Genomic DNA, 17,188 nt, shown 5'->3' with positions numbered 1-17,188 from the left:
AGTATATAGAATAACCTTTCTAGGTTGTCCAGTTGCAACAGATTTTGTTTTTGGCAACATGCTTTCGTTGCCTGGGAGGAATAGTATCTCCATTAAGTGATGCATTAGGAGCTGTTGTATCGGCCATACCCCTTCCCCTTCGAGTCGTAAACAAAATAAATTAGTATACTTGATACATATATATATATATATATATATATGCAATCTATTGTATTTTCTAATTCAAGGCATGAAAGTTTTGCACCTTTTTTTCTTTTGCTCTAACTGGAGCCCCCTGACAAGTTCTTTTATTATGTCCAAAATATTTGCAATTCGAACATCTTAATGTACATGATCTCTTCGATTGGGAAGTTACATCGATCACATTCATCAGCTGCTCTTTGAGATAAGCTTCCGTCTTTAACATTGGATAACAGTATGCCTCCATCAAATCTCTCTTGTGGGCAATACCAAGAGCAGCATGTTTACAAGGTAATCCTGAAATCTGAAATACGCCACACTGACATGTTCTTGTATCAAGATTAACTATATAGTGTTTATCTTTGTCAATAACCTCAAACCCATTAGTAGAAGTGCATTATTTTCTTGAGTCCTTTTTAGCCTTATTTAATTTCTCAATTATAGTTGGTGGTACTCCACTTTCCCAGCCACGACCTTTATGGTATCTTGTCTGAAGTCTAGTCATTAGTTTGGCCCTTAGACCATCTACAAGCATCAAAATAGGCTTTCCCCTCAACTCATCTATCCAAGAATTGAAAGACTCGCTTATATTATTTGTTATGTGATCAGTCTTTACCATAGGATCAAAAGTATGCCTTGCCCAAGTTCTCTTATCAATTTTAGATAAGTACTCCCACGCCTTTGAATTAATTTGCTTAATCATTTTCATTGCCTCATTGAAGTACTTAACTTCATAACTTTTTGCAGCTCGCCAAAAGTAGTTTCTTAGAAGGAGTCCTGGGTATTGTGCCTTGAAGTTGGCATATATATGTCTAGCACAATATCTTCCACTCACAAATGGAATGATCTTTTCATATGCTTGATGGAGTCCCTAAATACATAAGTAAGAACAAATCAGATTGTGGGTGTATAAATATCTAAAAATATTATATGTAAAATAAATACTCCCTCCCTCCGTTTCAATTTATGTGAATCTATTTTCTTTTTAGTTCATGCCAAAAAAAATGACCTCTTTACTTATTTGGAAACAATTTACCTTTATGCAATGATTTATAGCCACACAATATATGTGCCTCATTTTACACCACAAGTTCAAAAGTCTTCTCTCTTTTCTTAAACTATGTTCCCAATCAAATGGGTTCACGTAAATTAAAACGGAAGGAGTACAACATAATTTACTCACCTTCTGTCTATCACTCATAGATGTCCATGGCTTGTCACGAGGCCAAGCACCAACAAAATCATTTAACCAATAGAAAAACCATCTCCGGGTTTTATTTTGTTCACTCTCAACAATAGCGATTGCAACTGGAAATAGGCCATTATTTGCATCTAATGCAACTGCCGATAGCAAAACTCCACCATATGGTCCTTTAAGATGACAACCATCAAAACCAGCAAAGGGTCTACATCCTCCCAATAATCCATTCCTTAAAGCAGGAAATGAAAAGAAACATCTCTGAAATTTAGGACTAACAGTAAAGTTAGGCCTGTCATAATGCACCTTAAAAATACTTCCTGGGTTTGATTTTCTGAACATTTTAGCATATTTGGCAAGCTTTCCATATGACTCCTTGTGGCTTCCCTCGATCTCTTCTAATGCTTTGTACTTTGCTCTCCAAAGTTGCATCCTGTGAGGTGTTAATACATAGGTCTTCATAATTGCCATTATACCTTTGTTAGTCATATTAGGGTCTTCCCTAAGAATATCCACCAACTTTTTTGCAATCCAAGTAGAATTAGCTTCATCGATTTTCTCCCCGTTCCAGCGTTCCTAATGCAACCATGCTCATCTTTTAAGCTTTTAATCTTATAGGTGATTCCATTTGGGAGAGGAGAAGCATGTATTCTCCAAGAACATCCCGCAGTGCACACTTAACTGTGCATCTAGCCTTTTCATTCTTAATTCTCATTAATGTAATTCCTTCTTGGATAGCATAATCTTTCAATGCAACCCTAAATGTCTATTTCTCCGGGCCCCACTTATGGGATTACACTTAATTTATTATTATTGTTGTTGATATATGAAAATATTTAAAAATTCAAATACACTTAATTATTCAAAGTTAAACTCTTCGTGCGGCGATTTTTCTTCATAAAATTAAACAAGTATAATATTGAAAAGGTCAAATTGGTTAAATTTAATTATTTTGCATTAATGATAAATAAATTAAAAGAATTATTTTAAGAAAATTAAAACAAAAGATGTTTTCTAATTTTGCAAACTTCAAGAGAAATTAGTGTTACAAAATTAGACTTGTTTACCCTTAAAACGGATAACAATTAAATTTGTACGCGGTTTTAAAAATATGTGGATAGATTCAACACAAGTAATCAAGAATGTTAGATAAAGTAATTAAAGATAAAATAAATAACCAAACTAGTTGTGACATTGAGTCCGGGCTCGGATTTAAGTTTAACAATAGTTCTGCCCTAGACCGGACCCTCAATTCGAAGCCGAATATGTATGAAGAAATTATGATTAAAATATGAACCTCTCAATAGCTAGAAAGTAGAGAAATAAATTTGTATTGCCTTGATATGTGTGTTACAATGTGTCTATTGAATAAGAAACTTCTCCTTTATATAGTGGGGGAGTTTTACCCTAGTATAATTCTAAAAAAGGTAAAAATCTTCCTTGTACGTCAATCACTGATACACTACCGACGATGGGCGAGATCAGCACCGTGATATTCGGTTAGTTGCGGATATCACGGTCCTCTGTTAGTCGTGTGCAACCGTTTGTAGTACTTCTCGATGTCTAGGAACTCGTTCCGGGTTCGGGGGGCGTTGTCTGGTCAGGCCCGGTGGCGAGCACCCCGTTCCGGCCTCGATTAAAAGAGTTCTCATATTCGGTCTCTATCTCATACATTCATACTCCTTACTTCGTTTGACTCACCGGGAACTCGGGGTGTGTGCTAATCCCGAGTTTACCCGTATACAGATAGTCCCATCGTTTCTCAGAGAGTAGGTTCGCCGAAATTATGGGAAACGATAGATGAACCCCGGTTCCTTCCTTCGTATGTTACAACCGAGACGGTGAATAAGCCGAAACGTCCCATCAGTCGTGTTGCTCTAACTTCGGACACGTGTCAATCATCGGTTGGTCGCTTCTAAATGTGAAACATCGCATATTGATTGCATTCTCTCCTATAAAAGCTCCGGCCTTTTGTACTTCTTCCATTCTCCGATCCTAGCTTTTACCTTCGAATTCTCTAGCGGCTATCAACTCTTCCAAATCTTTATCTCTTAGCCTTTGATCTTCAAAGCTTCATAATTGTTCTTAGGTTTCTACCGAGATCTTCATCCTACCTTCAAGCTTTAATACGTTTTCCTTCAAACCTTCATACTTTTACTTCAAATCCTTATATCTATCCTTCAAAGCTTCATATCTTTCTTTCCAATCTTCATATTTTCCGGATCATGATGGCCAAGACTGTTACACCTCATATTTTTGTACGTGAAAGTACGTCGTAAGTCAATTGATGTAAGATCGAAAATGAGACCCTCTTTGAAATTATATGTAGTGATTTAATGTTTATACACCCTGTACTTCAAACGTCACTGTCATTATAGGATTATATAATGTAAGCTCAAAAAGGACAAAATCATTCTACAAGGATAAAAAAGGTTTACCGAAGTCTTAAGTAAGTTAGGATGAATAAGAGACTTGTTAATCATGGTTTAAATGAATTTAAAGTCATGATATGAGTATATATGATGTTTGCGGAAAAATCGAGCTAAGATTTTTCTTGTAACGAGCTGTTTTGAGAAATTAAATTTGTAAGCTTTCTGATGTCATTTTGGGACATATCTCATACCAAAATGAAGGTCTTGGAACCTAGTTTGCTACGGTAAAAACCATTTATTCATACAACAAATGGGGTATAGAAATATGAATTTTTTAAAGTAGGGTCGCCAAGTTACATCGTCACACTTCGGAGAAACTGGCAGGTTTATAGGCCAGGTTGCGAGCCCGTTTTCTCCCAATATATTAAGAGTTACAGGGATATCTTTATATAGATTTAAAGCCACATGTGTCTAGTTTCCAACGCTGTAAACCCTTTGTCCATACGATATCGTAATAGAGAGAAACAAGCGTCCGAAGTTACACTGCTCAAGCTGCCAAGCAGGCACCTTACCCACCTGCTTGGAGAATTAAGGCGGTGGGCTTATAAGTGTATCTTTTCCTATTATATCTCATCAATATACAGAGAATACAAGCAATAAAACACTCTCAAGCTCTCCAAGGACTTTTCCAAGAAATGTCAAGCAAGATCAACATTCCATCAAGAAGCGATAACATTAGAACGATCCCTACGACGTAAGTATCATTACACCGCCTCTCTTTTTCTTTTTAGTTAGAGTTTTGGAAGGTACTTCATAGTTAAGAAAACACATACTTTTTGTATTTAAGCTTTTAAATATCAAAGAAGGTTGATAAATTTATTTCCTAATAGTCAGAACTCATGGGACGGTGATCGGAAGCCGTGAGTTCGATTTATTTCACTTTTAGGGGATGTTTTGTAGTCCACTCGTGTTGGCCTATTGTGCTGATGATTTATGGAGTTTGGAAGGATGATGGGCATGTAGAAATGCCACATATGATAGGATAGTAGGCCGGTCGCTCGTCGTTGAAATTTCAAGCTAATTGATAAACTGTTGATTGGGTGTGTTAGGGTATATTGGGGTTTTTTGTTGGATTAAAGGTCCCGAATTGTAGTAGGTTATTTTCGAGTTGTGGGTTGTATTGTTTTTTTGTCTCGCCTATCGTTGACTTGAGGGAGCAGTAAAATCAGGTAAAATACTTCCCATTTTATTTTAGAATCGAGTTATCGTTTGAGATACGTGATACACTAGTGTCATCTAAGTTGTACATGTATTTCTTTGTTATAGGGTTGGCGCGCTAGTTGTCGTAAGATTTTGTCGAGTTGCATTGATGACTTGAGTCATTTTGGGACATATCTCATACCAAAATGAAGGTCTTGGAACCTAGTTTGCTACGGTGAAAACCATTTATTCATACAACAATGGGGTAGAGAAATATGAATTTTTTAAAGTAGGGTCGCCAAGTTACATCGTCGCACTTCGGAGAAACTGGCAGGTTTATAGGCCAGGTTGCGAGGCCATTTTCTCCCAATATATTGAGAGTTACAGGGATATCTTTATATAGATTTAAAGCCAAATGTGTCTAGTTTCCAATGCTGTAAACCCTTTGTCCATACGATATCATAATAGAGAGATACAAGCGTCCGAAGTTACACTGCTCAAGCTGCCAAGCAGGCACCTTACCCACCTGCTTGGAAAATCAAGGCGGTGGGCTTATAAGTGTATCTTTTCTTATTATATCTCATCAATATACAGAGAATACAAACAATAAAACACTCTCAAGCTCTCCAAGGACTTTTCCAAGAAATGTCAAGCAAGATCAACATTCCATCAAGAAGCGATAACATTAGAACGATCCTTACGACGTAAGTATCATTACACCGCCTCTCTTTTTCTTTTTAGTTAGAGTTTTGGAAGGTACTTCATAGTTAAGAAAACACCTACTTTTTGTATTTAAGCTTTTAAATATCAAAGAAGGTTGATAAATTTATTTTCTAATAGTCAGAACTCATGGGACGGTGATCGGAAGCCGTGAGTTCGATTTATTTCACTATTAGGGGGATGTTTTGTAGTCCACTCGTGTTGGCCTATTGCGCTGATGATTTATGGAGTTTGGAAGGATGATGGGCGTGGAGAAATGCCACATGTGATAGGGTAGTAGGCCGGTCACTCCTCATTGAAATTTCAAGCTAATTGATAAACTGTTAATTGGGTGTGTTAGGGTATATTGGGATTTTTTGTTGGATTAAAGGTCTCGAATTGTAGTAGGTTATTTTCGAGTTGTGGGTTGTATTGTTTTTTTGTCTCGCCTATTGTTGACTTGAGGGAGCAGTAAAATCAGGGAAAATACTTTCCGTTTTATTTTAGAATCGAGTTATTGTTTGAGATACGTGATACACTAGTGCCATCTAAGTTGTATATGTATTTCTTTGTTTTAGGGTTGGCGCGCTAGTTGTCGTAAGATTTTGTCGAGTTGCATTGATGACTTGAGGTATGTTAAGGCTATCCCTTCTTTCCATTTGGCATGATCCATATGATATAAACGAAACGAGCAAACGCGCAACTTTCATAAATGCCTTTATTCATAGAAGCACTAGGAATGCCTACGTTGTTGATTCCATATGTGTCTTATTATTATATCTCATGTTCATGGGTCTCAAAAAATTATGCAAGTTGATAAAGTTTATCCGAGAGATCTTATTGACTTACTTCATTATGCATTGCATTCATTTATATAGTACATTGACCCATGACCAGATGGCGTTATATACGCGTATATTATATGTATATGGGATATGGGGAAAGGCTATGGAGTTATATACGCACCTCCACCTGATCAGCTGGTATACATTGATGATTCCGCCCACAGTGGCCGAGATAATATGATGGGATGCCCTCATAGGCATGATGATGTTATATACGCATATACATATGCATGGTATGACATTTATACACATATGCATAACATTATATATGTCTCGTGATTCACAGAGCTATTCAGACTTACAGGTTGAGTCTTTTACTCCATGCTTCTTTCATATCTATTATATATTACTTTTCATGCCTTACATACTCGGTACTTTATTTGTACTGACGTCCCTTTTTACCTGGGGACGCAGCGTTTCATGCCCGCAGGTCCCGATAGACACGTTGAGAGTCCTCCTAGTAGGCTATCAGAACAGCGGAAGGTGTTGGTACACTCCACTTGCTCTAAAGTAACTTATTTGGTCAGTAAGCTTTGGACATGTATTTATTGGTATGGCGGGGCCCTGTCCCGACCTTTATGACATTAATGTACTCTTAGAGGCTTGTAGACATATGTCATATATATAAAAGATTGTATGGCCTCGTCGGCGTATGTTCAGTGTACGAGTGATCATTTTGGTCTTATAGGCCTGTATGTCATATGTATTAGTTGGTATTACATATTGGGTCATCCTATGTAGAGTATTCCCTTTTGTTTTTTATTCTGGTTATCTTATGACGTCCTTTCTGGCCCATTTTCCTATAATGGTATGATAAGAAAGATATGTTACGTTAGTACTCGGTTGAGTAAGGCACCGGGTGCCCGTCGTAGTCCTGTGATTTGGGTCGTGACAAAAGTGGTATCAGAGCAATTCTGTCCTAGGGAGTCTACAAGCCGTGTTTAGTAGTGTCTTGTTTATGGGTGTGTTGTGCACCACACTTATAAGCAGGACGCTACAAGGTATTTAGGACTGTCACTCTTTCTTCTTAATCTAGATCGTGTGGTAGATCTCAATTATAAGAATTCAAACTCCTAAATTCTATTTTATTCGTAATACAATGATACCTACATCGAGAAAGATAGTTGGTAAGAGATTGAATGTGTTTGTGGAAGAGTTGAGACAAAGGAACACGAATTTGCATCATGCTTATGATGAGTAAATGTGAGGTTTTCAGCAGATCATGTGTATACTAAGACGTGTAGGCTTCTTGATAAGGAGCTCTAAGGCATGAATACCTATTCACCCATAAGGTAAAAAGCAATAATAGAATGAGATAGTAGATACAAGTTTCAACAAGTAAAAGAAGCAAGGTGAAGAAATTCAGGCCGAAAAATATAAGCATTTTGAGTTACCTTCAACAATAACAGAGGTATGTACAATTGTAGTCCACTCGTATTGGCCTATTGTGCTGATGATTTATGGAGTTTGGAAGGATGATGGGCATGGAGAAATGCCACATATGGTAGGGTAGTAGGTTGGTCGCTCGTCGTTGAAATTTCAAGCTAATTGATAACCTGTTGATTGGGCGTGTTAGGGTATATTGGGGTTTTTTGTTGGATTAAAGGTCCCGAATTGTAGTAGGTTGTTTTCGAGTTGTGGGTTGTATTGTTTTTTTGTCTCTCCTATAGTAGACTTGAGAGAGCAGTAAAATCAGGGAAAATACTGCCCGTTTTAATTTAGAATTGAGATATCGTTTGAGATACATGATATACTAGCGCTATCTAAGTTGTACATATATTTCTTTATTATAGGGTTAATGCGCTAGTTGTCCTAAGATTTTGTCGAGTTGCATTGACGACTTGAGGTATGTTAATGCTATCTCTTCTTTCCTTTTAGCATGATCCATACGATATAAACGAAACGAGCAAACGCGTAACTTTCATAAATGCCTTTATTCATAGAAGCACTAGGAGTGCCTACGTTATTGATTCTCCATGCGTCTTATTATTATATCTTCTGTTCATGTGTCTCAAAAAATTATGTAAGTTGATAAAGTTTATCCGACAGATCTTATTGACTTACTTCATAATGCATTGCATTCATTTATATATGTACATTGACCCATGACCAGATGGCGTTATATACGCGTATATTATATGTATATGGGATATGGGGAAAGGTTATGGAGTTATATACGACCTCCACCTGATCAGCTGGTATACATTGATGATTCTGCCCACAGTGGCCGAGATAATATGATGGGATGCCCTTATAGGCTTGATGATGTTATATACGCATATACCTATGCATGGTATGACATTTATACGCATATGCATGACATTATAAATGTCTCATGATTCACAGAGCTATTCAGACTTACATGTTGAGTCTTTTACTCTATGCTTGTTTCATGTCCAATATATACTGCTTTTCATGCCTTACAAACTCGGTACTTTATTTGTACTGACGTTACTTTTTGCCTGGGGACACTGCGTTTCATGCCCGCAGGTCCCGATAGACAGGTTTAGAATCCTCCTAGTAGGCTATCAGCACAGCGGAAGGTGTTGGTACACTCCACTTGCTCCAGAGTAACTTATTTGGTCAGTAAGCTTTAGGCATGTATTTATTAGTATGGCGGGGCCCTGTCCCGACCTTTATGACATTAATGTACTCTTAGAGGCTCTTAGACAGATGTCATATATATGAAAGATTGTATGGCCTCGTCGGCCTATGTTTAGTGTACGAGTGATCATTTTGGTCTAATAGGCCCGTATGTCATATGTAGACTATTCCCTTTTATTTTTATTCTGGTTATCTTATGACATCCCTTCTGGCCTATTTTCTCATAATGGTATGATAAGAAAGATATGTTACGTTAGTACTTGGTTAAGTAAGACACCGGGTGCCCGTCGCAGCCCTGCGGTTTGGGTTATGACAAAAGTGGTATCAAAGCAATTATGTCCTAGGGAGTCTACAAGCCGTGTCTAGTAGTGTCTTATTTATGGGTGTGTTGTGCACCACACTTATAAGCAGGATGCTACAAGGTATTTAGAACTTTCACTCTTTTTTCTTAATCTAGATCGTGTGGTAGATCTCAATTGTAAGAATTCAAACTCCTAAATTCTATTTTATTTATAACACAACGATACCTACATCCAGAAAGATAGTTGGTAAGAGATTGAATGTGTTTGTGGAAGAGTTGAGACAAAGGAACACGAATTTGCATCATGCTTATGATGAGTAAATGTGAGGTTTTCAGCAGATCATGTGTATACTAAGACGTGTAGGCTTCTTGATAAGGAGCCCTAAGGCATGAATACCTATTCACCTATAAGGTAAAAAGCAATAATAGAATCAGATAGTAGATACAAGTTTCAACAAGTAAAAGAAGCAAGGTGAAGAAATTCTGGCCGAGAAATATAAGCATTTTGAGTTACCTTCAACAGTAACAGAGGTATGTACAATTGTAGTCCACTCGTGTTGGCCTATTGTGCTAATGATTTATGGAGTTTGGAAGGATGATGGGCATGGAGAAATGCCACATGTGGTAGGGTAGTAGGTTGGTCGCTCGTCATTGAAATTTCAAGCTAATTGATAACCTGTTGATTGAGTGTGTTAGGGTATATTGGGGTTTTTTGTTGGATTAAAGGTCCCGAATTGTAGTACGTTGTTTTCGAGTTATGGGTTGCATTGTTTTTTTGTCTCTCCTATAGTAGACTTGAGGGAGCAATAAAATCAGGGGAAATACTGCCCGTTTTAATTTAGAATCGAGATATCGTTCGAGATACATGATATACTAGCACCATATAAGTTGTACATGTATTTATTTGTTATAGGGTTAATGCGCTAGTTGTCGTAAGATTTTGTCGAGTTGCATTGACGACTTGAGGTATGTTAAGGCTATCCCTTCTTCCTTTTAGCATGATCCATACGATATAAACGAAACGAGCAAATGCGTAACTTTCATAAATGCCTTTATTCATAGAAGCACTAGGAGTGCCTACGTTGTTGATTCCCCATGTGTCTTATTATTATATCTTATGTTCATGGGTCTCAAAAAATTATATAAGTTGATAAAGTTTAACCGACAGATCTTATTGACTTACTTCATACCACATTGCATTCATTTATACATGTACATTGACCTATGACCAGATGGCGTTATATACGCGTATATTATATGTATATGGGATATGGGGAAAGGTTATGGAGTTATATACGACCTCCACCCGATTAGCTAGTATACGTTGATGATTCCGCCCACAGTGGCCGAGATAATATGATGGGATGCCCTCATAGTCTTGATGATGTTATATACGCATATACCTATGCATGGTATGACATTTATACACATATGCATGACATTATAAATGTCTCATGATTCACAGAGCTATTCAGACTTACATGTTGAGTCTTTTACTCAATGCTTCTTTCATGTCTATTATATACTGCTTTTCATGCCTTACATACTCGGTATTTATACTAACGTCCCTTTTTGCCTGGGGATGCTGCGTTTCATGCCTGCAGGTCCCGATAGACAGGTTGAGAGTCCTCCTAGTAGGCTATCAGCACAGCGGAAGGTGTTGGTACACTTCACTTGCTCCAGAGTGACTTATTTGGTCAGTAAGCTTTGGACATGTATTTATTAGTATGGTGGGGCCCTGTCCCGACCTTTATGACATTTGTGTACTCTTAGAGGCTTGTAGACAAATGTCATGTATATGAAAGATTGTATGGCCTTGTTGGCCTATGTTCAGTGTACAAGTGATCATTTTGGTCTTATAGGCCCGAATGTCATATGTATCAGTTGGTATTACATGTTGGGTCGTCCTATGTAGAGTATTTCCTTTTGTTTTTTTATTCTGGTTATCTTATGACACCCCTTCTGGCCCATTTTCCTATAATGGTATAATAAGAAAGATATGTTATGTTGGTACTCAGTTGAGTAAGGCATCGGGTGCCCGTCGCAGCCCTGCGGTTTGGGTCGTGACAAAAGTGGTATCAGAGCAGTTCTGTCCTAGGGAATCTACAAGCTGTGTCTAGTAGTGTCTTGTTTATGGGTGTGTTGTGCACCACACTTATAAGTAGGAGGCTACAAGGTTTTAGGACTGTCACTCTTTCTTCTTAATCTAGATCGTGTGGTAGATCTCAATTGTAAGAATTCAAACTCCTAAATTCTATTTTATTCATTTTACAACGATACCTACATCCAGAAAGATAGTTGGTAAGAGATTAAATGTATTTGTGGAAGAGTTGAGTCAGAGGAACTCGATTTTGCTTCATGCTTATGATGAGTAAATGTGAGGTTTTCAGCAGATCATGTGTATACTAAGACGTGTAGACTTCTTAATAAGGAGCCCTAAGGCATGAATACCTATTCACCTATAAGGTAAAAAGCAATAATAGAATCAGATAGTAGATACAAGTTTCAACAAGTAAAAAAGCAAGGTGAAGAAATTCTGGCCGAGAAATATAAGCATTTTGAGTTACCTTCAACAGTAATAGAGGTATGTACAATTGTAGTCCACTCGTGTTGGCCTATTGTGCTGATGATTTATGGAGTTTGGAAGGATGATGGTCGTGGAGAAATGCCACATGTGGTAGGGTAGTAGGTTGGTCGCTCGTCGTTGAAATTTCAAGCTAATTGATAACCTGTTGATTGGGTGTGTTAGGGTATATTGGGGTTTTTTGTTGGATTAAAGGTCCCGAATTGTAGTAGGTTGTTTTCGAGTTGTGGGTTGTATTGTTTTTTTGTCTCGCCTATAGTAGACTTGAGGGAGCAGAAAAATTAGGGGAAATACTGCCCGTTTTATTTTAGAATCGAGATATCGTTTGAGATACGTGATATACTAGCGCCATCTAAGTTGTACATGTATTTCTTTGTTATAGGGTTGGCACGCTAGTTCTCGTAAGATTTTGTCGAGTTGCATTGATGACTTAAGGTATGTTAAGGCTATCCCTTCTTTCCTTTTGGCATGATCCATATGAAACAAACAAAACGAGCAAACGCGCAACTTCATAAATGGCTCTATTCATAGAAGCACTAGGAGTGCCTATGTAGTTGATTCCCCATGTGTCTTATTATTATATCTTCTATTCATGGTTCTCAAAAAATTATGTAAGTTGATAAAGTTTATCCGACAGATCTTATTGACTTACTTCATTATGCATTGCAATCATTTATACATGTACATTGACCCATGACCAGATGGCGTTATATACGTATATATTATATTTGTATGGGATATGGGGAAAGGTTATGGCGTTGTATACGCACCTCCACCTGATCAGCTGGTATACGTTAATGATTTCGCCCACAGTGACCGGGATAATATGATGGGATGCCTTCATAGGCTTGATGTTGTTATGTACGCATATACCTCTGCATGGTATGACATTTATACATATATGCATGACATTATAAATGTCTCATGATTTACAGAGCTAATCAGACTTACAGGTTGAGTCTTTTACTCAATTCTTCTTTCATGTCTATTATATATTGTTTTTCATGCCTTACATACTCGGTACTTTATTTGTACCGACGTCCCTCTTTGCCTAGGGACGCTGCGTTTCAAGCCCGCAGGTCCCGATAGACAGGTTGAGAGTCCTCCTAGTAGTCTATCAGCTCAGCGGAAGGTGTTGGTACACTCCACTTTCTCTAGAGTTACTTATTTGGTCAGTAAGTTTTGGACATATATTTATTGGTATGGCGGGCCCCTGTCCCGACCTTTATGACGTTTATGTACTCTTAGAGACTTGTAGACAGATATCATGTATATGAAATATTGTATAGCCTTGTCGGCCTATGTTCAGTGTACGAGTGATCATTTTGGTCTTATATGCCCGTATGTCATATGTATTAGTTGGTATAACATGTTGGGTCATCCTATGTAGAGTATTCTCTTTTGTTTTTTATTCAGGTTATCTTATGACGCCCCTTCTGGACCATTTTCCCATAATGGTATGATAAGAAAGATATGTTACGTTGGTACTCGGTTAAGTAAGGCATCGGGTACCCGTCGCGGCCCTGCTGTTTGGGTCGTGATAATGGTGGTATCAGAGCAGTTCTGCCCTAGGGAGTCTACATGTCGTGTCTAGTAGTGTCTTGTTTATGGGTGTGTTTTGCACCACACTTATAAGTAGGAGGTTACAGGGCATTTAGGACTGTCACTCTTTCTTCTTAATCTAGATCATGTGTTAGATCTCGATAGTATTAATTCAAACTCCTAAATTCTATTTTATTCGTAATACAACGATACCTACATCGAGAAAGATAGTTGGTAAGAGATTGAATGTGTTTGTGGAAGAGTTAAGTCACGGGAACTCGATTTTGCATCATGCTTATGATGAGTAAATGTGAGGTTTTGAGCAGATCATATGTATACTAAGGCATGTAGGATTCTTGATAAGGAGCCTTAAGGCATGAATACCTATTCAGCCATAAGGTAAAAAGCAATAATAGAATCAGATGGTAGATACAAGTTTTAACAAGTAAAAGATGCAAGGTGAAGAAATTCAGGTCGAGAAATATAAGCATTTTGAGTTATCTTCAACAGTAACATAGGTATGTACAATTATAGTCCACTCGTGTTGGCCTATTGTGCTGATGATTTATGGAGTTTGAAAGGATGATGGGCGTGGAGAAATGCCACATGTGGTAGGGTAGTAGGTTGGTCGCTCGTCGTTGATATTTCAAGCTAATTGATAACTTGCTGATTGGGTGTGTTAGGGTATATTGGGATTTTTTTGTTGGATTAAAGGTTCCGAATTGTAGTAGGTTGTTTTCGAGTTGTGGGTTGTATTGTTTTTTTGTCTCGCCTATAGTAAACTTGAGGGAGCAATAAAATCAGGGGAAATACTGCCCGTTTTAATTTAGAATCGAGATATCGTTTGAGATACGTGATATACTAGCGCCATCTAAGTTGTACATGTATTTCTTTGTTATAGGGTTGGCGCGCTAGTTGTCTTAAGATTTTGTCGAGTTGCATTGACGAATGGAGGTATGTTAAGGCTATCCCTTCTTTCCTTTTGGCATGATCCATACGAAACAAATGAAATGAGCAAACGCGCAACTTCATAAATGGCTCTATTCATAGAAGCACAGGGAGTGCCTATGTTGTTGATTCCCCTTGTGTCTTATTATTATATCTTCTATTCATGGGTCTCAAAAAATTATGTAAGTTGATAAAGTTTATCCGACAGATCTTATTGACTAACTTCATTATGCATTGTATTCATTTATACATGTACATTGACCCATGACCAGATGGCGTTATATACGCGTATATTATATGTATATGGAATATGGGGAAAGGTTATGGCGTTGTATACACACCTCCACCTGATCACCTGGTATACGTTGATGATTTCGCCCATAATGGCCGAGCTAATATGATGGGATGCCCTCATAGGCTTGATGATGTTATGTACGCATATACCTATACATGGTATGACATTTATACACATATGCATGACATTATAAATGTCTCATGATTCACAGAGCTATTCAGACTTACAGGTTGAGTCTTTTACTCTATGCTTCTGTCATGTCTATTATATACTGCTTTTCATGCCTTACATACTCGGTACTTTATTTGTACTGACATCCTTTTTTGCTTGGGGACGCTGCGTTTCATGCCTGCAGGTCCCGATAGATAGGTTGAGAGTCCTCCTAGTAGGCTATCAGCTCAGCGGAAGGTGTTCGTACATTCCACTTGCTACGGAGTTACTTATTTGGTCAGTATGCTTGGGACATGTATTTATCTGTTTGGCGGGGCCTTGTCCCTACCTTTATGATATTTATGTACTCTTAGAGGCTTGTAGATAGATATTATGTATATGAAAGATTGTATGGACTTGTCGGCCTATGTTCAGTGTACAAGTGATCATTTTGGTCTTATAGGCCCATATGTCATATGTATTAGTTTGTATTACATGTTGGGTCGTCCTATTTTGAGTATTCCCTTTTGTTTTATTCTAGTTATCTTATGACGTCATTTTGGGCCCATTTTTCCATAATGGTATGATAAGAAAGATATGTTACGTTGGTACTCGGTTGAGTAAGGCATCGGGTGCCCGTCGCGGCCCTGCGGTTTGGGTCGTGACAAAAGTGGTATCAGAGCAGTTCTGTTCTAGGGAGTCTACAAGCCGTGTCTCGTAGTGTCTTGTTTATGGGTGTGTTGTGCACGACACTTATAAGTAGGAGGCTACAGGGCATTTAGGATTGTCACTCTTTCTTCTTAATCTAGATCGTGTGGTACATATCAATTGTAAGAATGCAAATTCCTAAATTCTATTTTATTCGTAATACAACGATACCTACATCCAGAAAGATAGTTGGTAAGAGATTGAATGTGTTTGTGGAAGAGTTGAGTCAGAGGAACTCGATTTTACATTATACTTATGATGAGTAAATGTGAGGTTTTCAGCAGATCATGTGTATACTAAGACGTGTAGGCTTCTTAGTAAGGAGCCCTAAGGCATGTATACTTATTCACCCATAAGGTAAAAAGCAATAAGAGAATCAAATGGTAGATACAAGTTTCAACAAGTAAAAGAAGCAAGGTGAAGAAATTCAGGCCGAGAAATATAAGCATTTTGAGTTACCTTCAACAATAACAGAGGTATGAACAATTGGTCACACTCATCTTAGTTATGCCCTATGGGAGCTGACAGATATAGTTTAAGATAAGGATGGAATATCAGGATCCAGCTGGGGTTAGAGTAACCCAAGATTATGGATGGTTTGTTATCATTAGTTGACATTTTCGAAGGATATTGCAAACGTGGTAATAGTTCTCCCTGTGAGACACGCAGATGGTGTACTCTAGAATAGAACAGCTAGATACGAATACTAGAATGTTCAGAAATTTCATAAGACAAGTAGTGGAATCCTAGAAGGGATAAATATTTATTTAGTATGACTCCTGCCCCTAGGAAAACAAGAGAATGTTAGGCGACCCGAAGAATAAGTGAGATGAAGCAAGGGGAGCTAAAAGTGAAAGAATATTTGGTTGAATGTTTTAGAACAAAGTGATAGACAGAAATATTAGTAGGAGAATAAGAAGAGAGTAAATGAAGTATTATGAGTTAGATGTGATAAATGAAGATAAATCAAAATATGATACGATGACAGAGTCTATAGTCAAGTGAAGAAAAAGACAAGAGGTGACAGGCCTTGAGGCAATAAAAGAGTATAAGCCATAAATTCATATCCTCATTTCGAGAAATAAGTTGGTGACTCCAATGTGATTACTAGAAGGAAAATTTAGACCCCTGAGTAATAGAAATCAGCATGGGCTAGTGAACAAGATAAGCTGAACATGAATTAGGGACCGAAGGATTTGATAATAGTCGACATCATGAGTATTTCAGAGATGGCGTTCTGACAATAATAGAATGGACAACAAAAGAATAACCTTTAATGGTCATTTGGGAAAACGCTTCCCTAAAGCACGCATGGTGAGCAAAGTTAAGCTTAAGGGACTTAGTGTGCCAGTTACACTAAGTGTCACCCTTGTGCGTAAAAAATTCAATTATCCCCAGTATAGATGGGTTACTGCAAGGCGAGTAAGATGTCAGTGAAGATGTGAAAAATAAATGCCAAAGATGAAGAGGTAACTATGGAATAGTAAAGGAAGAATGCGGTAAAAAGGTGAAAGAAATGAGATTGCATTTATTCAGATCCTACAGATATGATATGACTCCAG

The 17,188-nt window shown here is 37.8% G+C and overlaps 1 long non-coding RNA gene across 1 annotated transcript; it reads left to right on the top strand.

Annotated features, from left to right (window-relative positions):
• The first annotated feature begins 218 nt into the window (after nt 1-218).
• LOC138896777 (uncharacterized) lies at nt 219-7,147 on the top strand. Its single transcript, XR_011410206.1, has 3 exons — nt 219-471; nt 6,228-6,280; nt 6,909-7,147. It is a non-coding gene; the product is annotated as an uncharacterized lncRNA (long non-coding RNA).
• The last annotated feature ends 10,041 nt before the right edge of the window (nt 7,148-17,188 follow it).

Source organism: Nicotiana tomentosiformis, chromosome 8 (genome assembly GCF_000390325.3).
Source record: "Nicotiana tomentosiformis chromosome 8, ASM39032v3, whole genome shotgun sequence".
Lineage (NCBI taxonomy): Eukaryota > Viridiplantae > Streptophyta > Magnoliopsida > Solanales > Solanaceae > Nicotiana > Nicotiana tomentosiformis.
The sequence above is the reverse complement of the archived record's forward strand: the minus strand, read 5'-3'. Positions and strand labels throughout refer to the sequence as shown.